This window comes from Grammomys surdaster, unplaced genomic scaffold (assembly GCF_004785775.1).
Source record: "Grammomys surdaster isolate TR1022 unplaced genomic scaffold, NIH_TR_1.0 63, whole genome shotgun sequence".
NCBI classification, from domain to species: Eukaryota; Metazoa; Chordata; class Mammalia; order Rodentia; family Muridae; genus Grammomys; species Grammomys surdaster.
Window position 1 is genome coordinate 25,748,908 of NW_021604565.1, and position 26,922 is coordinate 25,775,829.

Below are 26,922 nucleotides of genomic sequence, written 5' to 3' on the forward strand. Positions count from 1 at the left end.
TTAATTGACTCTGTGCTTTTTCTTGTGATATCCTTGTCCTCTGGCTCCTTCAAATTTATTCTACTTTTTCTACAGGATTCCCTGAACTCTGCCTAATGCTTAGTTATAGATCTTTGAGGCTGTTTCTATCAGTTGCTGGCAGGAGCCACAGTGATAAGGATTATGTTATGCCCTCATATAAAGTATAGCAGAATGTCAGTAGAAGTAGTAGTAGTAGTGGTAGTAGCAACAGCAGCAGCATTGCTTTGGTTTTAACCTAGGTCTCTAGACATAAATTTCAATGTGTTATTTCTTGCTTACGTATTATCATGATGGTTTCATTAAATAATTGTTGTGGGAAAGAAAAGGCCATAGACATCAAATCTTAAAAGCAATGACATTATACTTATTATTTCAAAGTATATTTTTTGTATGCTTAATTTTTGTTGCTGTCCATATTTCTCTGCTTTCCCTTATGTCTCTTTTACAATAATTATCCAAAAGCATGCTTGAAGTCCTATTTTTCTCTCTTTTATGTTTTGTACATATTTTAAAAGCTGAATTTTCGTTTTAGTATGTATGTGTATGAGCCTATATAAAAGGATTTGCATTAAAAAACAGCCATTGGTCCCTAATATCTCTGAACATCAATGGACTCAATTCCCCAGTAAGAAGACATAGGCTAAGAGAGTGGATACGAAAAAAGAATTCAGCATTTTGCTGCATACAAGAAACACACTTCATGGACAAAGACAGATATTACTACAAAGTAAAATACTGGAAAAAAAATTTCTAAGCAAATGGTCCCAAGAAACAAGCTGAAGTAGCCTTTCTAATATCTTACAAAGTAGACTTTTAACCAAAAGTTATCAAAAAAGATGGGGAAGGACACTACATACATATCAAAAGAAAAGTTCAACAAGATGAACTCTCAATTCTGAAAATGTATGCCCCAAATGCTAGGGCACTCACATTTGTAAAAGAAATGTTACTGAAGCTCAAAGTACACATTGAAACCAACACAACAATAGTAGGAGATTTCAACACCTCACTGTCACCAATGGACAGATCATAGAAACAGAACCTAAAAAAGGACACAGGGAAACTAACAGAAGTTATGAACAAAATGGATTTAACATATATATCTACAGAATATTTCCCCCTAAACAAAAGAATATACCTTATTCTCAGCAACTGTTGGTGCCATCTCAATAATCAACCATATACTCAGACACAAAACAAACCTCAGCAGATAGAAGAACATTGAATTAATCCCATGAGATGTGGGACTGCATAAGGGTATTCTGGGTCATGGTTGGGCAGTTGCCTAGAACCCTGAGACTCTGCCTGAGAACTGTCAGGAGTTTGGCATGCCCCCAGAACCCAGGGTCCTGAAAAGCCATCTAATCTCTATAGAATTACATTGTTTAGTCAAGTAGGCCAAACAGCCCCTCCCAAAGTGCACAGGTAGAGGGCATAACTAGAGACCTCAGGCCCTAGGGATTTACATACTAATGAAGGCCAGAGGGCACAGCAAATTTTTCCACTAAAATCAGGAACAAAACAAGGCTGCTCACTCTCCCTACCTAGTCAATATAGTACTCAAAGTTCTAGCCAGAGCAATTAGACAACAAAAAGAAATCTAAGGAATACAAATTGGAAGGGAGGAAGTCAAGGTATCACTATTTGCAGATGGTATAATAGTATAATTAAGTGACTGCAAAAATTTCAACAGAGAACTCCTAAACCTGATAAATAAATTCACAAAGTGGCTGGATATAAAATTAATTCAAACAAATCAGTAGGCTTCCTCTACTCAAAGGATAAAGAGGCTGAGAAAGAAATTAGAGGAAGAGTATCCTTCACAAGAGTCATAAATAATATAAAATTCTTTGGTGTGACTCCATCCAAGTAAGTGAAAGATCTGTATGACAAGAACTTCAAGTCTCTGCAGAAAGATATCAAAGAAGATCTCAGAAGATGGAAAGATCTCCCATGTTCATGGATTGGTAGAATTAACATAGTAAAAGTAGTCATTTTGCCAAAAGAAATCTACAGATTCAATTCAATCCCCATCAAAATTCCAACAGAATTCCTCAGAGTTAGAAAGAGAAATTCTTAAACTCATTTGGAGTAACCAAAAACCTAGGATATCAAAAAATTTTCTCAACAAGAAAAGAACTTCTGGGGGAATTCCTATCTCTAACCTCAAGCTGAATAACAAAGCAATAATGATAAAAGTTAAATAGTATTGGTACAGAGACAGGCAGGTAGATCAATGGAATAGTATTGAAAACCCAGAAATGAACCCACACACCTATGGTCGCTTGATCATTGACAAAGGAGCTAAGCCATCCAGTGCAAAAAAAAGCCAGAATTTTCAAAAAATAGGGCTGGTTCAACTGGAGATCAGCATGTAGAAGAATGAAAATTAATCTATTCTTACCTCTTTGTACAAAGCTCAATTCCAAGTGAATCAAGGACCTCCACGTAAAACCAGATACACTGAATCTAGTAGAAGAAGAGTGAGGAAAAGCCTCAAACACATGGGCGCAGAGGAAAATTTCCTGAACAGAACACCAGTGGCTTATGGTCTAAAATCAACAATAGACAAATGAGACCTCATAAAATTGCAAAGCTTCCGTAAGGCAAAGGACACTGTCTATTGAAGAAAAGAAACCAACAGATTGGAAAAAGAACTTTACCAATCCTACATCCAATAGAGGTCTAATATCCAATATATTCAAAGAACTCAAGAAGTTAGACTCCAGATAACCAAATAATCCTATTAAAAATGGAGTACAGAGCTAAACAAAGAATTCTCAAGTGAGGAATATTGAATGTCCAAAAGCACCTAAAGAAATGATCAACATCCTTAGTCATCAGTGAAGTACAAATCAAAACAACCCTGAGATCCATCTCATACCAGTCAGAATGGTTAAGATCAAAAACTCAGGTGACAGCAGATACTGGCCAGAATGTGGAGAAATGTGGGAAGCCATGGGAAGGTCTTACTCTTGGCAAACACTCAACCTTGGCTCTCCTATCTACTATTCTTTCTGCTTACCTTCCATGATTCACTTGTCAGTTCTCAGAACTTCAAACAAGGCCTCATAGCAACCCACCTTAGTAACCCTTCCTCCTGATCTTTAGTTTTGGCCAACATCCTACAAGAGAGATGTTTTCAGAATCCCTGGTAATGGTGAGGCTTTGTGAGAACAATAGGTATAAGCTAGTTAGATCCCCACAGCTGCAGCTAGTTTCCTCCACCTGCAAAGCCCTCTTTCCCTCCCTACCCCTCCTCATATCCTATTTTCAGAGTATATAACCTGTGTGAACAATAAAATCTTTGCCAGCTTGATCAGACTTCTTGACTTGCTGTTCCTCCTTATTTTCTCATGCTTCTCAGTCCTCTCCACAGGGTCTAAGAGTCCCACTTGATTGTCCAGCTGGACTGGACGAAGAAAGAGGGACACTTCTCTATCGTTTTTTGGGATTGCAAGCTGATACAACCACTCTGGAAGTCAGTCTAGAGGTTTCTCAAAAATTTGGACGTAGTACTACCTGTAGACCCAGCTATACCTCTCCTGGGCATATACCCAAAAGATACTCCAACATATGATAAGGACACATGTTCCACTAAGTTCATAGAGGCCTTTTTTGTAATAGCCAGAATCTAGAAACAACCCAGATGTCCTTCAACAGAAGAATGGATACAGAAAATGTGGTACATTTACACAATAGATTGCTACTCAGCTACTAACATCAATAACTTTGCAGTGGAATTTGCAGGTAAATGGATGCAACTAGAAAGTATCATACTGAGTGAGGGAACCCAGTCACAAAAGAACACACATGGTATGTACTCACTGATAATGGATATTAATCTAAAAGCTTAGAATAACCAAGATACAATTCACAGACCACAAGAAGAAGAAAGATCAAAGTGTGGACGCTTCAGTCCCTTAGAAGGGAAAACAGAATACTCATGGTAGAAATATGGAAACAAAGTGTAGAGCAGAAACTGAAGGAAAGGCCATCCAGAGACTGTCCCACCTGGGGCAGGTGACAGCCTATTGTAGTGAGGATGTGGAAAATAGAAACACTCCTCCATTGCTTGCAGGAATGCACATTGGTAAAACCACTTTGAAATTCAGTCTGGCAGTTCCTGAGAAATTTGGAAATAGCTCTACCTGAACACCCAGCTATACCACTACTGGGCATAGACCTCAAAAATCCTCCAACATATAACAAGAATACATGCTTCACGATCTTCATAGCAGCCTTATTTATAATAGCCAGAAGCTGGAAATTACCCAGATGTCCCTCAACAGAAGAATAGATATAGAAAATGTGTCATTTATACACAATGGAGTACTATGCAGAGATTAAAAACAATAACTTCATAAAATTCTCAGGCAAATGGATGTAACTAGAAAATATCATCCTGAGTAAAGAAACCCAGATGTGGCAGAAATTTTCCTGTCCAATCTATTTGCAGTAGGAAGCCTATGATTGGATAGGAAAAAGTGAGGCAGAGTTAAGGGAGGCGGGGGGGGGGAGAGAAATGCAGGATGAGAGGAAGAAATGGGGTGGAGATGGAAGCTGATGTTAACAAGCGTGGCTACCAGCTCTTGGCAGAGATGATATGAAAAGGTTAGGAGAAATGGGATAACTTGTCTAATCTGAGTGAGCATCTTGTAATTTGAGTACTTGCTGATATATAAATCCATTGGTTAACTTTAAGCATTAAGAGTCTTATTTCTACTGGGTACTGTGATGTCTACTGCTAGGACGGCTGTTATTGTCTGGGGTTAAGCAAAGCACAATGGGAGTGATAGAGTTGGGCTAGGGACCATGCCTAGAGCCGTGGGGTCGTGGAGCTGGCTGGCAGAGGCAGCAGCCATGACAATGTCTCGTGATTCTTGGGCTGGCACAACTGAGGCGGCCAATTGGTGCCAGACTCTAGTGTAGGAACATGATGGTTAAGCCAGGAGCCAGTCAGACATCTCCTTTCTATATCTCCCACTACATCCAGAAACCTAAGAACACATATAGCTTGTACTCACTAATATGTGGTTATTAGCCAAAAAGGTCACAGTGCCCATGATACAATTTACAGATCATATGGAGTGTAGTAGGAAGGAAGACCAAGTTGTGCCTGCTTCAGTCCTGCATTGAGGGGAAACAGGAGAATCATGGGATGAAGAAGTAGAGGGGAACCTGGGAGGGAGAGAGAAGAGGAAGGAAATAAGAACAGTATCAGGAACTGGAGGAGATGTGAAAGAAGTACATAGGGTCAGGAAATTGAACAAAATTAGGTAGCAGGGGGAATGAGGAACTGGGGATAGCCACTGGGAGACCCCAGAAACCAGGAAAACATGAGAACCCAATAGGATAACTTTGACCAAAATATGGAGAGAAGGGGAGATAGGTCCTGTTGTGATCACCTTCAGTAGATAGGCATGGCCCCTGGTCAAGGAATGGGCCACTCACCCATCTCAAAGTCTTTAACCCAGAAATGTTCCTCTCCAAAGGAAAAGCAGGGACAAAATATGGAGCAGAGACTGAAGGAAGGGCCACCAGGGACTGCCGCAAGTGGAGATTCATCATGTCTACAGACACCAAATCAAACACTGTTGCTGTGGTCAAGAAGCACTTACTGACAGAAACTTTGTGTGGCAGTATCTTGGGAGGTCTGGCCAACAACTGGCCAATGCAGATGTGGATGCTTGGAGTCAACCATCAGACTGAGCTTAGGGAACCTGGAGGGGGAGTTGACATAAGGACTGGAGGATGGGAGGGGGATTATAACCCTATTGAAAGAAAAACATAATCTGGCCTGACCACCCAGTTCTCCCAGAGTCTAGACCACCAACGAAGGAGTGTACCTGGAGGGATCCATGGCTCCAGGTACATATGTAGCAGAGGATGGCCTTGCCTGACAGCAGTTCAAGGAAAGGCCATTGTTCCTGGGAAAGTTTGATGTCCCAGCTTAGGAGGATGCTGGAGCAGGTTGGGTAGATGGGGGAGCACCCTCATACACACAAATTGGAGGGGGAAGGGCGGATGTGGGATGGGGATTGGTGGATGGGTAACCAGGAAGTGAGATACCATTTGAGATGTAAATGAATGGAATGATTAATAAAAAAATAAAGAAAGGAAGGAAGAAAAATTATTTGCATTAATTGCAGTTGCCCATGAATGTGAAAGGCAACTAATTCCCTGGCACTTGGATAACAGGAATTTTTCAAGTACCAGATATAAATGCTCAGAAGCATGCTCTGTTCCTTTGCAAGAGCAGAACATGCTCCTAATCACTGAGCCATTTTCCCACCCCACTTTTACATATTTTTAAGCCTTCAGTGTACTACATATAGTCTGTGGATCCAGTCTTAATGTTTCTATTTTTTACCTTAAAACAAATTATGAAAATATTATCCTCATTTGATAACTTATCAGTCTGTTTTTTTTTTTCAGCTCTCTAAAGAGTCTATTGGTATATTGACATGGATTGAATTCTATCTCTAGATTCTTCTTGAAGAATATTTTGTTCTTAAACATGTGAACTTTACAGATCATAACCATGACATAGCATTACTGTTCCTCTCCTTACAGCATAGCATTTATTCAGTTTTATAGTTTTCAAAGTTTCAATACTGCCGGGCTGTGGTGGCGCACACCTTTAATCCCAGCACTTGGGAGGTAGAGGCAGGTGGATTTCTGAGTTGGAGGCCAGCCTGGTCTACAGAGTGAGTTCCAGGACAGCCAGGGCTACACAGAGAAACCCTGTCTTTAAAAAACAAACAAACAAACAAACAAAAAGTTTCAATATTTATGTAAATAATTTGGCTTTTTCAGAGACACACAAATCTCAGAATTTGTGACTCCTATTTTTCTTGCCTCCAGTTTACAAGTGCTGGCATGATGAATATGTCCATCTCACTTGGTTAAATGTAATTATTTTTTTAAATTCGCCCCTTCAGTTGTGTTTTGCTAGTGATTGACATTTACTATCTCTTGGTCATTCAGATCTAAGCCAGATTTAAAGTAGATAAAGGTAAATTTATTATGAGACAGCTCTTGGGTGGGTTCACCAATCTCACAGATGGACATCAGAGAAGTAAAAAAGCCAAAGCAAGGGGGTTTATAGAGTTAGACAAGGAGTGTGGGTGTGTCACTTCCCTGGGCATGAACTTTTGGGTTAGTTGACAGAAAAGCACAGGCAGGGAGAGATGATTTGCTGGCCAAGAGTTTCTTCTAGTGTGTGTGGGAGTTTTCTCTGTTCAGATGGGGATAGAGGAAGCAGGACTAAGGGGTTTCCCAGCTTGGATGCAAATGAGCAAGGGTTCAGCTTAACAGCTAGACTATGCGATATATTTGATTGTCTCTGGTAATGTGTTTTTCCAAATTGAGGAGTATGATGATATTCTAGTGGTTTTTGGTGTATTCATGGATCATAATAACACAGAGTTTAACCTGAATTCTTTAAAATTTGAAGGCTTTTAATTTACTTCTGTTTTTGTTTCCCAGCTAAAAAGATTTTATAAAATACTGTTATAATATAATATAATATAATATAATATAATATAATATAATAATATAATATAATAGTATAAATACAGGTTAATAAAATCCTTTCCTATACTTAAAGCATAAGTCAAACTGCTAAAGTAAAATTATTGTTAATATTTCATTAGAAATAATTCTTTTATTTAAAATGCTGGATATCCATGATCTCAGTAACTTCCATTGATGAGTTGATACCTTGAAAATGAAGTACAGGACTGACAAGAAATCAAAGGAAACCAAGTTATTGCTTGAAACTGAATTAGTGTGTTCCTAATCTACTCAAACTCATTTTGTCATTAGATTGATAGATTTGAGAGCATGAGGTAAATTGTTAGACTCTAAGTTTTCCCCAGTGAGTATTCATAGATTACATCATCACTTTCATTGATCTTAGGACCTACTGGTATATGTTGGACGTAATCATGGTTACAAAAGGAATATCAACTAAAATCTGTCTTGAAAATTTGTTGCTTTAATATTTAGTTATCAATTAGAATATAATGGTCTACCAATAAAACTATGAATAACCCCAGTACCACAAAACATGGAATAATTGGAGCCCATAAAAATCTTCAGTAAGTATATTATTAAATATTAAACTATAGGCTAAAAAATATCTCCGTTGTTAAATGTTAACTTGGTTCTCCTACAAGGCAAAACTTTCATTGTCAACAACCATGTCAGATGGCTACAACTACCTATAACTCCAAGGAATCCTAAACTCTCTTCTGGCCTTGAAAGGCAGGCATACATAGACAAGTAGTATACAAATACATATGATAAAAATAAATATTTCAAACAGTGTTCAATTGGGAAAATTTTGAAAACTTATGTCTGAATTAAACAATATAGAATTGTTAATTTTTAAGGGAAAGTTATTTTAAGCACTGTAGAAGACTACCCAACCACTCTTGCAAAGATTAGGAAATGATGCCTTCGTTTTGTGCCTAACTGAACAACAGTACTCTCAAAGATAGTTCTTTTCTAAGTATTATTTGTCTGCTGCTGTCCATTTTTTCTATCTCTTTAAAAATATTTAAACATACTCTGTTGTCAAGCCTGAAGACAGACAAAGTAATATCGGCTGTTAGTGGTATTCAAAGGGGGTGTAGGATAGGTATAGAGCAAAATAAATCTATTTTGTATCAATCTATCACTGATTTATCCTATACCTAATGTTTTCACATTGGATTATAATGAAAACAAATTAGCTCTTAAAGATTAATTAAGTAACTAAGGATCATTTTCAGGAATGAATCAGCCTTAGATTTATACACTGCTATTCTTGAAATACTGGCAGGAAGATTTAGAAAAGCACAAAAGTTTATAAAGTGCTGATATTCCAAAGGTAAAGAATGAAGTTTGTGCATACTAATGAAAATTAAATAAAATGAATATTCTGTAATAGGAAATTAATTCATTTATTAATCACACACCAACATATTATAATATGTTAAAATAGTTAAGCTAATAAAATTTACTTATGATCCTGATTTAATACACACACAAATAAATATGTAGAAAAAATATGTATATACATATGTATACTCTATAATAATACATATACAAAGAAACCAAAGGAAAAATATTGTGAAATACTCAATATAGTGTAACATTTTCCATGTCTACTATATGCTAACATATAATCTAGCACAACAATATTTGAGAGTGAGTAGAATATTATTTATAATTATATAAAATTATAAATTTCTAGAAATTGTAGATTTTATTCTATAAAGGTGTTTTGATGTCTTAAGCTTTATATCTATACTGGAGCTTTCTAAGTGATGGAATAAATAATCAAGTATTACTCTATCATGTAGTTTCATTCATGAAATAATGCACAATGGTGTATTGATGATGTCTAATTCTAAGAAAATAATTCCTATTCATAAATTCAAAACACTTGTTAGTAAGCTACTATTTTGCAGCTATTATTTTGAGAAAATTCTAGAGCCCACATCCTTGATCCATAGTACACATATAGACTCAATTCTATATCAGATTTCTTTTTCATCCATAAAATGTTGACTAAAATCAATTAATTGAACTCATGGATACTATTGCTATGCATTGTACACTGTGTTGAATATTTTCATGGTAAATAAGAATAGATAGTTCCAAGACCAAATCTCCAGGTCCTGCTAGGTTAAATCACATTAAGGTAGTTTGTTAGACTTAAGATCAGACTGAAGATTTTGGTAAATATACTATTAACGTATAGCTATGCCAGAAATCACACCAATACTTCTTATTCCACAATGTAAATATGAAATGTGAGTGTTAAATAGGTTAATAAAATGATAAAGTTAGAAATGGTAGTAAAGAAAGACTTAACAATAGAAAAGAGGACTCCATGGTGATAATAACATGATAAAACAAAGCCAAATAGCAGCTGCCTGTGAATTTTGGTCACATTAAGAACAAACCCTATCCGTTCTTACCCAATCCCTCAGAAAAGCAAATATATTTTATCAAGGCTCTTGACTCCAAACTGCAATTAATATCAAAATTCAGCCAAAGCTCACATTATTAGATAAATACTTCATCCCACAGAGAGGAAAGTTACCTGTACAGACTTATTCAGCAAGAAAGTTCATTTAGATATGCATTGTATAAACCTAACATTAGGCCAACTTTGCTCTAGAGGATATTCTCTTATTACCACAGTGAAATATATATGTATATATCTTTGCCATCCATTATCAATACTGATTCAGTGTCAATACTGATTCTGAAAATTTAGGAATATTAACATCCAGGAGTGTGTGTGTGTGTGTGTGTGTGTATGATCACAAGACAGTAGGAATTATAAAGCATCTTAAAATCTCAGCAGACTGTATAACCTCAAAATATCCCATCTTTTCTTGTACCAAAAAGATTATAAACCACAGAGATGGGACTGTATTTGACTTGAACAGCTTGTTCACATGGGAAAATTGTATTCAAGCCCTGGAACAGCACTTGGCACCTGACTGAGATTCAGGAATATTCTTTCCATGCTCTGATCGTGTACAATGCTTCACACATGGTTGCTCATCCAACCATACAATGTGCCAGACTTCTCTTTTGGAGTACGCAAACCCCATGTCTATATCCAGGATAAGTCTGGCGATGTGCAATTGAGGTTTAAATGCTGAATAGTAAATCTACATGGGAATGACACTAATGTTTTAACAGCTGGGATTTCCTTCACAGTCTCTCCCATCCTTTATGTAGCAATACTGATTCTGAAAATTTAGGAATATTAACATCCAGGAAAAACAAATTCAACTTAAGTATAAAATTAATTTTGTGTGAGGAAAAAAGAAAATAGAAAATGCAGAACATATGTTAAACCTGAGCATCATTTTGCCTTGTAAAATCCATGTTATCAATATGATTGTTTGAAAGTGATTCTATAAGCTTTTTTAAAATCCATAAGATAAAAATTCTACTTGAGATTTTAAAAAAATCACAGCATCTTATAAATATGCTGTAATATTGTTTTGGCAGTGCATTGCTTAAACATTTTTTTCTCTGCCAAAACATGTTAGGGATTAAATATTCTCTCAGGTTTTCTGAAAACTAGGCTAGTAAAATAGACACATTAATCCAAGCCATATTTCATGTAAAATTTACTAAACATGCCTCTCATCTTTCAAGTATCATGATTAATATAACACTGCCTACATACGTGATATATTTCTGTGCAGATATTATGTATCAGTGCTGTTCTTGGTAGTAATAGTGAAGATCCACTTAAAACAATTTGCACCACACATTTTTCCATGAAATCATTTCATAGAAACTGTCTCCTAAGAAAATACTTTACATTTTGATCTATAATATGACACAAAAATGTTAAAGATTATTTTATCACATAAACTATAAAAACCTATACAAGCTTCTCAAAGTTATGTTTTAACTGATATTGTCATTCTCAACATGTTGGGAGTACCTAAATTCACTCAATCATGTAGGCAAATAATACTCCTGCTACGGGTTGGTGTCACTTTCCTTGAAGGAACCATTAAGAAATAAGCAGATATAAATTGCTATCCAATTTACCACATCAATAGTAAGCTGAACAGAAGTAAGTACTTCTATAAACTCATCTAATTCCAAGACATTTCTTGAGTACTTAAAAACTGCTTCATAAAATCATGGGTGTACTTAACAAACTCAGAGAAATCTACAGTTGACCAAACATGAAAAAAAATTGAAAGCTGACTGTATGAAACTTTTTGCTACATTAATAATAAACTGAATGTCACTGATAATGTATCATTGTAGTTAAGGACTGAAATCAGTAAAGTATCATCTGGACAAAAATGAGTCCAGATTTGGATTCTCTACTCTGTCTGTTTTGTGAGTCTGAGTACATGTGTTACTCAATGATGTCTTGAGAATCTGCCCCTGGATTTGTGTCTATATATTTATGTCAATTTATACTGAAAGGCTTTCTCTCTCATCAAACAACACATAAACCATCTTTTAGGGAATGAAGAATACATTCCAGAAAACATTAACAGAATTTTACAAGGGATTAAATAATCACCTCAAACTGACTTCAACTGACCCAGGTAACAAACAATGTTATAAACATCATACCAATATACCTATACTATGTTCAATATTAGTGTTAGATAATCACTTTATAAGGCTGTTTTCACCATATTTTTAGTTTCTTGGGAAATTATTATTATAACAAACTCAGAAATACACACACACACACACACACACACACTATTCTTGGGTGAGTAGCATAAAAGAGTACATACTGAAGATTGTAGCTATGCATTAGCTAGTGTTGTAAAAGTTGACTACATGAGAAATCTGAACCAAGAAGGATGGTTCTTATGCTAGTATCTTTAAGACTGGATACTCAAGGAAACTGATTGCAAAATAATAAATCAATCTTTTATCATAAATAGTTTTTAGCTCTACTAATTTCAAGGGTGAAACCCAGCAAATTATCCAGTGTCATAGAATTGAAAATATTTTTATCACAATGTACCATCTCAACAGGCATCACTCCTATGACAGAAATTAAAGAGTAAATATCTCTGGCTATCTAAAAAGCATATAGTTCTATGTAGATCCCAGAGTTGTGTCCATCTGAAATGGATGATTACCATTCTACTTTGGTAGCATACAAAATACCCTCTAATACCCTGGGCACTAATCAGTAGAGGTGAATGTTCTGGTTTGGCACTAGAACAAATTCTCCATGGCCTTGACATACACGAGTTATGATTTTAGCAATAGTATCTTACTATCAAGTTATGGAGAGTAATCACTAGCCTGAACTCTACTGTAGGATATTCAATGACTTCTTTGTCCTTCAACCCAATATGTAATCCATTCTTATAACTGGAGATTTTACTTGATAGCAAATGGTGTTTAATTGGGTCATCATTTCCCATATTTGGTGATTCTATTTAAGTTTATTTCATATATGTATATATTTTAGGAAGCCTTTGCAGTGACAGGTTTCCATATGACTTTTCAAATGGCATTTAGCTGTAATAAAATCCACGTATAGAAGAAAAACGCATTTGTGGTTTTGTATCCTCATTTATGATAATTATTTCTAGATCTATGTATGTACCTGAAAAGTTCATAATTTTACTTTTCTTAACAGCTGAATAATATTCCATTCTCTAAATGTATTAAATTTTCATTGTCCATTCATCACTTGATGGGCAAAGATTTTTTCTAATTTCAGACTATTATAAACTACAAGTGACCTTTCTACAATATATACTGGAGCAAAATTGTCACAAATGTCATGACAATAACAACACATCTTTTTTATTGGATGTAAGATAGAATAAAGTGGCCAAAAATCTTAGTCTAGGTCAGTCTTGGGTCGAAGGGAAAACCTACTATGATTATTTGGCTAAAAGAATAAAGTGACCTGTGAAGTAAATATTTCTATGCATATAGAGCAAATCATTTCTCAGCTCTCATCACAGGAGTTAATTAACAGATTCTAATTGACACATTTCATAGTAAGCTATTTTGAGAAACTCAGCCATAAATGAGATTTCTTTATAAACTATTCCACCAGTACACAAAGATCTATGCAAAATATGAGACTGAAAGATTTTAAGTGACAGACAGGGTTGATGGCTGCAAGGAAACAGAATCTTGTAAAAACAATAGGACAGGACAGATACACATATGAAATCGCAGAGACTGTGACATCACTCACAAGACCTGAAAAGTTATAAATCAGACAAAACCTCAGAAGGGAGATTGGAAAATATATACACACTTTCATCCTTAACCAAGAAGCTATTTGCAATTCATACCTATTGGGAAAGGAAAAGTCAAATTTTCTCCAATACAGTGTCACAGAATAAATCAATCACATTCCAAGGCAGTTGCTTAAGAATAGTTATCTACACAAAACACAATAAATGGATTTGTGCGTGTGTGTGTGTGTGAGAGTGTGTGTGTGTGTGTGTAAGAAAAAAAAGAAAGTCAGAGGCAGAAAGAGGTTGAGAGGAAGACTAAGGGTAGTTGTCTTAAGGTTTCTGTTCCTAGATAAAAAACATCATGACAGAGGGGTGACTATAAGATTGGTTTGCTAGGGATGTGGGGAGGATATGGGAAGAGTTTCGAGAAAGAGAATGCAATCAAAATGCATTTGATGAAAATTTAACTAAAAATGTAGTTAAATGCAATATATATTATTCAACTAATGATTGTTCAAAAATCAACTAAAGGAATATTCCTCGTCTATGAAAAACTTTCCACAAGTAAATAACTTTTGTGTTTGCTGCAACTTTTAAGCTGTAACTATGTTGGGAGCCGACTCCTAGCCGAAAGCGGCTATCATCTTTGCAGCCATCTCAGGCCATAGACCCTGACAATAGACTTGTTTTCAACAGCCTACAACAGCTGAGCACACTCTGATTAAACATCTTGTTTTTCTCACATATCTTGTTTTGCTGTTTAGTGCCACCAGCTGCAAGGCGCACATGATATCCATGCTGCTGAGTGCACGTGGTCTCCTCACTGCTAGCTAGGTGCACGTGTTGCTAGGTGCACGTGATATCCACGCTGCAAGGCACATGACGTAGTGCCTTCAGCTGTGCTTGTCCACGAGGGCAAGGCATGTGGTAAAGGGTATAAATACCCAGGATTTCCTTCCAATAAACGAGACTTGATCAGACTCCCTGTCTTGTCTCCATTCTTCGCATCTCCGTCCCCACTCTCTCTCTTGCTAAGCCCTGACCCGCGGACCGGAGCAGGAGAACGGGCGGTTACAAAGTGGCGCCTCAACATTGGAGCTCCAGTAAGCGGGATACAGTGAAGGACACAGCGGGAATTGGAAGCATACATCCTCACTCCTGCGCTAGAGACCCTGCTGACTGACCTGAACAGACAGCAACATAACTAGAATTTAGATAAAATAATGTCAATCTAAAATGGGGATTTAATATCATACTGTAGAAAATCAATTTTCAAGGAGACCATAACTTTAAAAACATTTTTGGATACTACACATAGGGAAAATTATACAAAAGTATAAATATCTGAGAAAGGGAACATACATAACACAAGAGATAAGATCTACCAAAGACCACACTAATTTTTTTTATAATTTTGAATATTCAAATTTAGAATCACTTCTAAGTTCCAGATTCATATAACAAACTGAACTTTACTTAATATATTTCTTTAATTGTAATGTAATTTTAAAAGAAAAACCATGATTCTTCAGTAATTTGAAAATCATTTATTTTTTTAACTAGATCCAACAATGTGTTCTGATAGCCAGACCACATTATTTTTATATGTCTGTTTTTACAGCAACTAGAGTGATGATTCATATTTGATCTGAATACTGCTCTTTCTGAGAACCTGATTTACCTTGGCTTTTAGCCACCTAAAACTCCAGCTCTCTTTGATAGTATGCCTTCTGTCCTCCAACAGAAAATGCACCCACATGCACATAAACACACAAACAGATACATACAGAAAAATTTAAGTTTTTTGGCAATAGGTGAGTGCATTTGACTTATAAGCTTATTGTTTCAGTAATAACTATTTAGAGAAAAAGAAATGTTTCCAAAATAAGTAAGGGATATTTGCTTCATGAAGAGATCATTTACATATAAAGTTTATTAAATATATAGTAATAAATGTGTACACATTTCACAGCAGTTTCTTTAGACCAACTAGTTAAGTGTTCTGGCAGGTTCTGTAGGGAATAGGAATAGGGAACTTATAGATATTTTTAGTGATATGTTACTGCTTATATTATTCTCTTACTGTGAGTAATAGTCTGTAGAGAGTCCTCACTTATAAGTACAACTGAAATTTTATCTCAGTTTTAAAAATCCTCTTTTTCTGCATTGTGATACATAGATGTTCACACATATAGAAAGAGCTCATTATGTGTGATAGAATTTCCTATAAGAGTAAAAGCCACTCACTGGAGTCTGGGAGAAAGGGATTCTCTAGTAAGATCTGCTTTTCCACATTAGGTTTAACAAAATGAAACTGTATGTTCAATCTATTCTAGGTCTCTGATTATTAATACATAATTTAAAAATCCTAAGGAATCATATATATTAAACAGGAATGGAAATCTCATGCTCATGTATTTTTATGTATATGTTAAGTTTCAGTGATTATACACTTATTCTCCCCATTCCCACACATAGAAGACAAGGTAAGACTTCTCATGTCTTCTGTTGTCTTGAGATGGGGTTTTTAATGAAACTGAAGCTGGTGGTATAGGCTAGCCTAGCTAGACAGCAAAGTAAAAAAATCTGGGCATCTCTACTAATACAGTTCTGGGGATACAGACACACAAAGCCATTATGATTAATTCTATAGGTACTGAATTAAGGCCTTCATGCTTGCAAACAAGTTTTGTAACTGAGATATCTCCCAATAACTTCTTTATGAAGGAGATTCTCTTGTATCAGCACCATAAGAATGTCAGTGTCTAGAAAAACATGTTTTCTGATAAAGACGTACATTTAACCTTGATTTGTGAAATTTATACAGATATGTATGTTTGTATGGGGGAATGTGAATATTAGTCTCTAATAAGCAAGGCATTAAAAACTATTAAAAAGTGATGCTTAGGATATTATTTAGGCTTCAGGATGTTCTTAGTAAAACGAGTGCTTCAATTCATGAGTTCTAAGTGTGATAGAAATAGTAGCAGTAAAATGATTTTGTGAGATTTGATTTCTGTTAACAGAACATTGTAATTGGAATATATTTAAGCTGCTTACAAGGAATGGTTTGTGTTAAATGAATGAAGCAGAAGCAACTTTGTGCTTCCAATCTAAGTTAGCAATGAGAGTTTAACGATAAAATAAGTCTAATTAGAGTGATTAGTAAATATTGAATTCTAATCATCATTTCATATTTAAGAATTTGTGGCATATCTATATATACATATATAACTATATATAGTTTTATATACACATATAATATATGCCAAATTTCTTCTCCAGATTTTGCTAACAAAGTAAACTGTCTCATCAGAATCCCCTAGAATATTTTAGAATTTTCTCCTAACCTGTTACCATCATCACATCTTAAGAAAGTTCCACACCCCCTGTCATAAGTCAGCTACACTGATGTTTATATATGTTAAACTCATTATCCTTCAGGTATCTGCCTTTAAAAATCAAGTCCAAAATCATGACTCTCATATTTTTGCTAGCAGCCTAAAATAAATGTCCAAATTTGAGTGACAAGTTTGACATTTAAGTTGGTAGGCTAGTCTCAACACAGAATCAATGGCATTAATCAGGAATCATGATAGAACAATATGATGTGTTAATTGATGGTTAATTACCTGCATGTAAAAATGATCAGCTTTGTTTAACTATGTTGAGTGTGAGTTACAAAGCAAAGTTATAATTTGAAGCAGAGCTTTGAAGTAGCAAAACAGAAAAACCTATAGTCTTATGTACATGTTGATGTTTATTAAGATATAGGAACAAATTCAATTATTGAGAAAATTCTAAGACAAAATCAAAAGCCTTTTCTTACCTTTCCCTTACCAGGATATTCAGTGTATCCATGCACATTAGCTTCCAAAGTTTTGTAACTTTGTTTCACAATTTATTTTATTTTATATAACCTTTAAAGCCTCCTGTTTCCAATGAATTTTTCCTAACATTTGGGAAGTACCACCACCCCATCTCTTATTTCCTACTTCTCTATCTTTCTTGCTGTGTAGTTCCACACCCAGTATTTTCTCTTCTGCATCCAAATTATATTATCTACTCTTCTCTCCCTCCTTCCATTAATATCTATTTCCCATTGGCCAGTTTCTATCTTCCCTTTTTCTATATTTTCTCATCCTCTACATAAGTCCACATACAAACAGTGAACTTAGGATATTCACCTTGATGGGCCTTAGTGAACTCAGTTATTATATTAACCCCCAGTCCCACCGACTTTTCTAAAATATTTAGGTTGTGTTTCCAGGTCTTACTCTTTCAGTTAATGTAGTGTCTTGTAGTTCTATCCTTTTTTTTTCCCTAGTAAATGTTAGGATTTCATTCTTTCTTGTGGCTGAATATTAACTCATTTAATGCATATCTATTCTTTCTTTAATCACTCATCTCCTGATAGGCACCTAGGAGCATTCCAGACCTTAGCTCTTGAGACAAGTGCAACAATAAATGTGGTTATAAATTTGTATATTTTCGTCAGCTGGTTGGGTTAGATTGTACATCTGAAACTCAATAGTTGTGTGAACATAGACGTATGTTTACTTTGTACAAGAGCTTCCATGCTGCTCTCCACTGTGGCTGGACTAATTTACATTCTAGCTGAGATTGCCTGAGTAATGTCTTTTCCACCTCCTTGCTAGGAACGTCATAATTTTATTGTAGCATTTATTTATTTATTTATTTATTTTTCACAAATTTTCTTGTTGTAGTCTCTATTTGTATTTAAACAGTGTTTATTAATATCAATCTCTTTGCATAAATACATTTTGGCCATTCATATTTATTGAGAAATAACTATGCAGATCACCTGCACTTTTTTTAATGTTATATCTGAGTACTATATAACTTCTATCTTCACCGCTTACCTCATCAACATCTCCCACATTCCCTCCCAAATCTTTGAATTTTTCTTCAACTCCTCTTTATACATATACGTATATACATATATAATTTTATATGCATGTATTTTATAGATGTAAATATTTAAATAAACATATTGATTGATATATTTGGCATTGCTCACATGAACGTATATGTTTAGGAATACTATTTGGTTAGAGGCCAGCCTGGTCTACAGAGTGAGTTCCAGGACAGTGAGAGCTACAGAGAAACCCTGCCTCAAAAAATCTAAAAGGGATACTATTATTTGGCTTGTTTAACCTATCACAGGGTTCATTTCTGGAGTGAACTCATTAACCTTATATTTGAGATTTTTATGGGTACAGCTTCACTGTGATATGTAGAAGGCACAATATCACAACAAATATCCTAGTCTTTTTCTCTCTTTAATGATATTCCAGAGCCCTAAATATATAGCTTTGTTATAGACCTATAAATTGTGGTTAGATACATTTTGAATTTCTGTAATTGTTTTCATTGAAAACAGAAATTTCTTTCCTGAGAAATAAGCGCTAAAACGTATTTGACCATATAAGCCTATGTATTTAGAAGCAATTTGTAATTATACTGTTTTAAAACAGTGGCTACTGCTTTCTCCATCGGGATCCATAAGATCACTAGCTACAAGTAAGCTGGAATGTTTTTGGTGAGAGACTCCATCTTATAAAGTTGTTGAGCAGTTGTTGAGCAGATAACCATAGGTATTGTGATTTGGGAAAATAATGTATGTTTTTCAGTTTTGAAGAAGGATCATCTTGCATTGAACTGAGGCAGCACTTAAAACTAAACATTGCTTTCTAATGCACAGTGACAGTGTACATACATGTTATGGGATATTTGGCAGAATGAAAACTGATCTGATTTGTTTATAAATCCCTGGAGTGAGATCAGTTTAGGCTTAATTTTCCCTATGTCCTCAGAGTATTCAGTGAGCACTTAATAATTATGATTTGGTCAGTGTAGAAGAGTTATTGTGTCGAGGTAAGACATGAAAGATGTTGTTGTTGTTTTGAATGTTGGCTACTAATTTTACTTGCATATATACTATAGTGACATTCAGTACGTGAAACAGAAATTGATCCTACTAAGTTCCATTTATTTATCTTTGAATAAGTCCTAATATCTCAAAATAAATTTATAATAGAAATCAGAATGTATAGTGGGTTTGGTCTAATGCTGTTTTTATAGGTTAATTTCTGTCCCCCAAATCACACAAGAATTTGCACACCCGCAAGCTAGACACTGAAGGACCCTGCACCTTGTTGTTTAGTTTTGATTGGTAAATAAAGTTGTCGGCAGGCAATGGCTGGGCATGGCTGACAGAGATGGTACTTTTAGGATTTCTGGACAAGGGACCAACAAAGGAGGAAAGAAAGTTGCCATGCCATGAGAATGTCAAGGAGAGGAGACCCAGCACATCAGAGAGCTTAACTACCTTGAAGGAGCCAGAGCGGCCCCAAGAGGGCTGCCTGACTGGGTCCAGGGCAGCAAAGATAGATGAAAGATAGATTTTAGTAAATAATGGCTTGGGAATATTGGAGGAAGGTGGATCAGCCACATGGAAGTTAGGAAGTGGCCCAGCCATTGAGCTGTTAAAAAAAAAAGCATATAAAAATATAAACTCTCTCTGTGTGTATGTCTTTCATTGGGGAACCCAGAAAATTGGGGTAGGTAGCGAGGAATGCACCACCATAGTCAACATCAATTTGAGTATTTAATTGGGTACTGCTACAAGAGTGAGTACTTAAAACTTATAAAGTATAGTTCTTTGTAAAACAATTTAAAGTATTGACTTAATTTTTTTGTTTTAGAAAAAGTGACAGTGTAATCTAAAATTTGCAACTTGATATCATTTAACAGAGTGTAGGTAATTAGGGTAGTTCTGTCATATCAATTTCTTTTCTATATTTTTTAATATTTGATATATATATATATATATATTAGATTTTCATCTATGCTTTGTGTTTTGTAGATTTAAAGAGCTAGAGTACAGTAGTTTATAGATATACTCTCAGTACTTTGTAAGCCAAAGAGGGACAATACAAATTTGAGATCAGCTTGGGTTATAAAACAAGTCCAAAGCAAGGCTGGACCTCAGAGTGCAACAATGTCAAACAAATAATTACATAAGTTACAAATAGCCAGTTTGTAAAGACTACACTCAGCAATATCTCTGTAGTAACTCACTTAGAATCAACAAATTTAGAGGTATCGTAGTTCTCTGAACTGAGACAAATACATACTTTCTTCTAAATTGAACTGTTGTACAACTTATTATTTGAGGATCTTGTTTTAGTATGTCCTTTCCCTGCTACTTATAGATAAGGGGAAAATTATAGCAAGTTAAGGTTGAATTTCTATCAGAAGTCAGTGCTTTTAGAAGATCCCAGTTTTGGACTTAAGAAGAATTCATACACTTATCAAAATTTTATTCTGTGAATTGGGACAGCTGGAGGAAATGTTATACTATCATACTGCTAGAAAGACATATTAAAGATTATAAGACGTAAATGCCAAAACATTGTTCAAGAGGAAATATCTAAGCTTCCTCTCTGTCTAGACAGTAGTAGATAAAGACCTCAAAGTCCATTCCTTAGAGAATATCAGCTCTAGGTTGTGGGAACAGAATGTGATCAGGGAATTCAATAGAAAGGTAAGGAAAAAAATGTCACAGTACCAAACATACAAGTCCATGAGAGTAAAGTTTTTATGAGTGTAGGAAGCCGCGGCTTGTGCTGGCAGAATTCGCCATTGCAAGATGGCGCTGGCATCTGGTGCTCCTCCTAGTAAACAAGTAAACTGCGCATGTGCTATGGTAAAAGCACGCCAAAATCAAAGCCCATCCCAGGCGTTTTGGCAGGCAACGAGTAAGCAGCCAATCAGAAATGAACACGCTGCTCTAAGGGTATATAAGCAGTGCCTTTTCCGGGCCTGGGGTCTTCCTCCATTTTCATTTGGAATAAACGTTTGCTGCAGAAGGATCCTGGTGTCCAAATGAGTTCTTGCTGGCGAGACGATTACACACGGGCCACATATGAGATTCAGTCACTTAAAAAACAAAAGCACCTGCAGCCTAGAGGAGTCAGATGAGGGAGGAAGGTCCTTTATTCCAGACTTACACTACAAAAGAGCAGCCTGTGCCACAGTGAAGCATCCACATATTCAGGTGCTTAGAATCACAACGATGGTTTTATGTTTCTGATGCATGCAAATGCTGTGCATTTACACCAGCTTTGCGGAAGGAAGGAATAGGGCTCATAATCAAATGTTCGACAGGAAATTAGGTATATCACTTTTGCATGCAATTAATTTTCTGTAATGAGTCACATGACCCCAAGCAATCATCTGAACTGAAAATCTTTCTTCTGATCATTTGACTAGAGGAAGACAGCAATAAATAGTAGAAAGAAAAAGCTAGAAGTGTAATAGGCGTGTGAAGACTGAGCTGCCAAAAACCCCAACTTATAAAAATAAGCTATGTGTAACCAAAGTTATAAAAAGTGGTTCTTGCTGATACAAGAGCACAATAATTAATTCATCTGCAAAAAGCGATGACAGTAGAGATTTTACTGTGAACAAATGTGAGCCAAAGTGTCTCATATAAAATAAGGAAAATGTGAGGTAAACAGTCAAATCAAGTTGTAGTATTCTTAAATTGTGAGTTTTTGACAAATTATCACATGGCAGTTCTTTTTCTTGTTTCACGCTCGCATTGCTCTTGGTATTTTCCTCTAAAATTACATAAATAACAAAACTATGGCTATTTCCCGTTTAAGAACTACAAACAATTAAGAACTGCTGAGAGAAGTAGGATTCGCCTCTGCCAGGGATGGACCCCTGCTTGTTTTACAATAAAATTACTCAGCTCTGAAATCATACACACACAAACCACACTAAACAGACTCAGCATATTGCAGGTAGATATTGGTAAGATGTATATGTGCATCTGTAAGAGTAACAATCAGAGGAAAAGGGGACATGAATCAGAGAGAAGAAGAGGAAGGACAGTAGAGAAGTTCCAGGAAGGAACATTGAAGGAGTTGGAGGATATGGAAGAAGGAGGTAATACAATTGCATTTTTAAATCAAATGTTTAAAAAGCAAATGTAAAATGACATCAGTGTGGAAAGGAAACCCAAGTAAGTCACTGTAACAATCTAAAAAATACAGTGTCTTCCAAGGTGGCTCAGACTCTAAAGGTAGTCACTGCAAATCACAGTGACCTGAGTTCATTCACTGAGACTCCCATGGTAAAGGAGAAAACAGAATTCCTCAAGATGTCCTCTACCCTCTACACATTATCTGTGGTACACACACACACACACACACAAAATGTATTCTTGTAGTATTTCTTTATCCACAGTCTTTCCTATTTGAAGTCATACTTACTCACAATCAGATGTAGTCAGATAACATTCAATGAAAATTATAAAAGTATGTTAGCAATATTCTACTGCCCATCCTTCCTCATACCAAAGCACAAACTCTTCCCTTCACTTTCTTACTCACTAATCTCCTCTGCTTTCCAGTCAGTATAACGTAATGACTCTGCCAAAACTGAATACAACTTCTAATTTGAATAGTCCAAAGAAAAGCAAAGGCTTCTTATAAAATAAAAGTAAAATAAGATATATACACAGAAAGTGGGAGAAATGACCAAGTGTCAAATTGATACAACTTGTGTCACAATACATTATTAAGAAAATTATTTTATTTAATGATTTTCTTTTAATGAAGTACTATGCTTAACATATAAATTCAATGTTATTGTATGTACAGATTCAGAAAAGAAATAGTACATACAGTATTTGATATTAGTTTTGGTTCCAGGTATCCAATAGACAGTTTTACTTGGAGTTTATGGTGGTTTGAATGAAGATGGTCACCATAGGCTTGTAGGGAGTGGCATTATTTAAAAGAATTAGGACTTATGGTTTTGTTAAAGTATATGTGGCCTTGGTGAGCTTTGAGGTTTCAGAAGCTGAAACAGGGCTCAATGTCAGTCTCTTTTCCTGAAGCTTGCTTATCTGGATGTAGAACTCTTGGTCGGACTCCAGCACCATGTCTGCTTGCATGTCATCATGCTTCCCACCATGATGATAATGAACTAAACCTCTGAGCTGTAAGTAAGCCCCAATTAATTCTTTTCCTTTATAAGAGTTGCTGTGATGATCCTGTCTCTTCATATCAGTAGAACACTGACTAAGAAAGAGTCTACCTTCCACAAGAAAATGATGACTGTGTACATTTATATATGTCTATATGAATATATGCATGTATTCATATGTGCTAAATGTAACATATTGTTGTACTCTATCAAGCACATATTTATAAATTTATATCTTCTCTAATGAAAAGTCACTGATATTTCAGGCTAGGGTTAATTTTGATGACAAATAAAAAAATTGGTACATTGAAGTAGTATTCCCCCTCATCAGTAAAGGTATTGGCATTAGATTCTGGAAAAATTGTAATCCATATAACAACTGAAACATGTTATCAGACTATTGCCTCTAGATTATAACATGACCTGTTAATTGTAGTTATAAATAGGACAAACAAGTACTACAGAATCTTAAGAGTATTTGTTTAGTTTTACTAGTTATGCTTGGAAAATTAATAAAGGAAAGGGTTTAGCTTAGGAAAGAATAAACCAGTTTATGAGCAAGTAGTAAAGATCACAAGCACTTTCACGTGAGTAAGGATGGAGAGACCAATTATCTTTTAGAACTTCAATATTAAGAAGTGCAACTTTAGAAAACTTTTAAAAATTAAAACTATGCAAACCACCTCATCTGAATAAAATAATAAGTGACTCGGAAAAATATCAGGTGCAGGGTGTGGACTCCCAAATTATTGTTGCAGAAAGCCTCCAGGTAGCTGCTATTAACTTCAAAGGGAGGAAATGAGAGTAGAAAGAAAGGAGATCTGGATTTAGACTCTTGGAAGGTCAAAAAACGAAACTTAGGTGTGGTAACCAGAGCAAGGCAAAGACCAAAAGCAAGCAGACCAGAAGCCAACTAATTTTGAATGAATACTATTAAAGCGAAAATATTGGGTCTGGATTAATAAAGTCTTACGTTTTCTAGTTTGAAAATCCCCTTAGGCCAGCAAGTTTCCAAGTGTAGTGGCGGGTTTTAAATATTCTATGGATCTGAGTTGAGATTAGCCAGCAGGAAAAACACCTATGCCACAAATGAGCAAAGGAAATGATGAACACGTGGAAATTCATCAGAAGGCATTTTGGGGAAGCCTAAGATGTTTCTTCAGGTTACCTTAGTACAGAGGTTACTATAGGATATCTACACCCTAAAGATAGAAACATTCTCCATGTATTCTCCCTGTTGTCTCATAATCACTATGGATTATGTCTATAATTAATTTTCTATCATGATACCTGCATGAAACTTGACTGTGCTCCTCTGTTGTCCACTGATTCTACCTTATTGTTTGTCTGTGGAAATTGAGAAAGCTGAAAAAATGTAACTTGTGTTTTTAATTTGCTTGGCAATTAAGATATATTATGTATATAATCTATCTATAAACATATATGCAGTATATGTATATACATATATACATTAATATGCAAATTTAAGGAATGATTCAAAAACCTCAAAGATAATAATCTTTGAGTAGGATGTGATGAATACTTAGGATGACGCTTCTTTCTATTGGAATGATAGTATGTGTATTCCGTATATGGAAAGATAGTTGCATAATTCATTAATAAAGGGAAAACGTTAATAGGAAATGCTATTAAATCCACATGCAAGTTTATTTTTATTCTTACAACATTAAGAACACTGCATTTTGTTTAAAATGAAGATAGGTCAGACCAGAATTATAGGAGGAAATTAGACCTTGGTCTTGATCTCTTGTCTCTAACTTCATAATCTAAAGCAATTAGCTGGAACCAGCAGAACTTGGAATTGTATGAGTTTTGAAACCTCAGAGTCTGTTCCCTGTGACATACCTCCTCCAATAAGGCCTAACCTCTTAGTCCTTCCCAAACAGTTTAACCAAGAAGGCACCACACATTCAAACATTTAAATGTATGAAACTAAGGTAATCATTTCCTTCCAAATCTCTGCATTAATCAAGCAAACATTTGTGGAGCATAGTTGTAAGCTATATAAAGTTAGTGAAGCACGTGAAATAACATTGAGTCACAAGAGAAAAAAAATCATGTCTTCATGTGGATTAAGAAAAGAGATGAATAAAGTGTAAGATTTTAAAAGAAGGTAACACACAAGCAAAGACTAAGGATGATCAAAAGCTGGAAGTGTTCAGGTTTTATGAATCTTAAAAAGATTAGATTGTAATTCAAATAACTGTATCAAAAATCATAATAGATAACATGATGTGAGAGCAAAAGTTTAGAAGGAATAAATCACAGCTAAGAAGGGGCAATAATTTGCCCTCAACCTCACTGTTTTTATTCAAAATAAGATGTAAACACATGGGTGAGTTAAAAGGATAGAGATAGGTAGCATGGATTCAGTTTATTACAAAAGAATCATTCAGGACCATTTTGGAGATAAATCTTAGGACCTATCAGTTGTATCTTACAGATCAACTAGAAGATATTTTATTAATCTAGGAACACATTAGAGGCTTGGATATTTAGACATGAAGGGCCTGAGCAAGAGTCAAGTTCAGCTGTACTTTTGAGGTAAGTCCTACCAAATTTATCACCATTGTCACTGTAGCTCTCTAATGACAGACTGAATGTGAGAGTTGTTCTAATATCTTTGATTAAACTAAAGTATTGAGCACAACAAAACAAAATAAAACAAAATCATAAATGTGCCAAAGTTACTGAGCAAAAGACAGGGAAGCCTCAGCATTACACAAAGAATATAACCACAGACAAGTAAGAAATATCCAAGTATGAGAAATAGTCTTTCCAATGAAAGAGCATACCAACTAGTTATCCAGTATCAGAGCTAAAAACATATACAAGTAACATTATGCAGGCTAACTATGTTATATTTAGGGATGACAATTAATAAAAGAAGAGGCTATGAATTTGAAAAAAAGCATGAGTTTATGGGAGGTTTTTAGATGGGTAATGGAAAAGAAAAATGATGTAATTATAATTGTGAAATTAAAATTAAAAAGATAGATGGGTTTATTAAGATGAATAAAACAGGATGGGGAGATTATTTCCAAATAAATTAACTTTAGATTGCTTGTAGATACACATTGAAATATCATGTACAAAATACATTTTAAAGACTTTAATTATGGGTTAAACTTTAAGAAGCTGA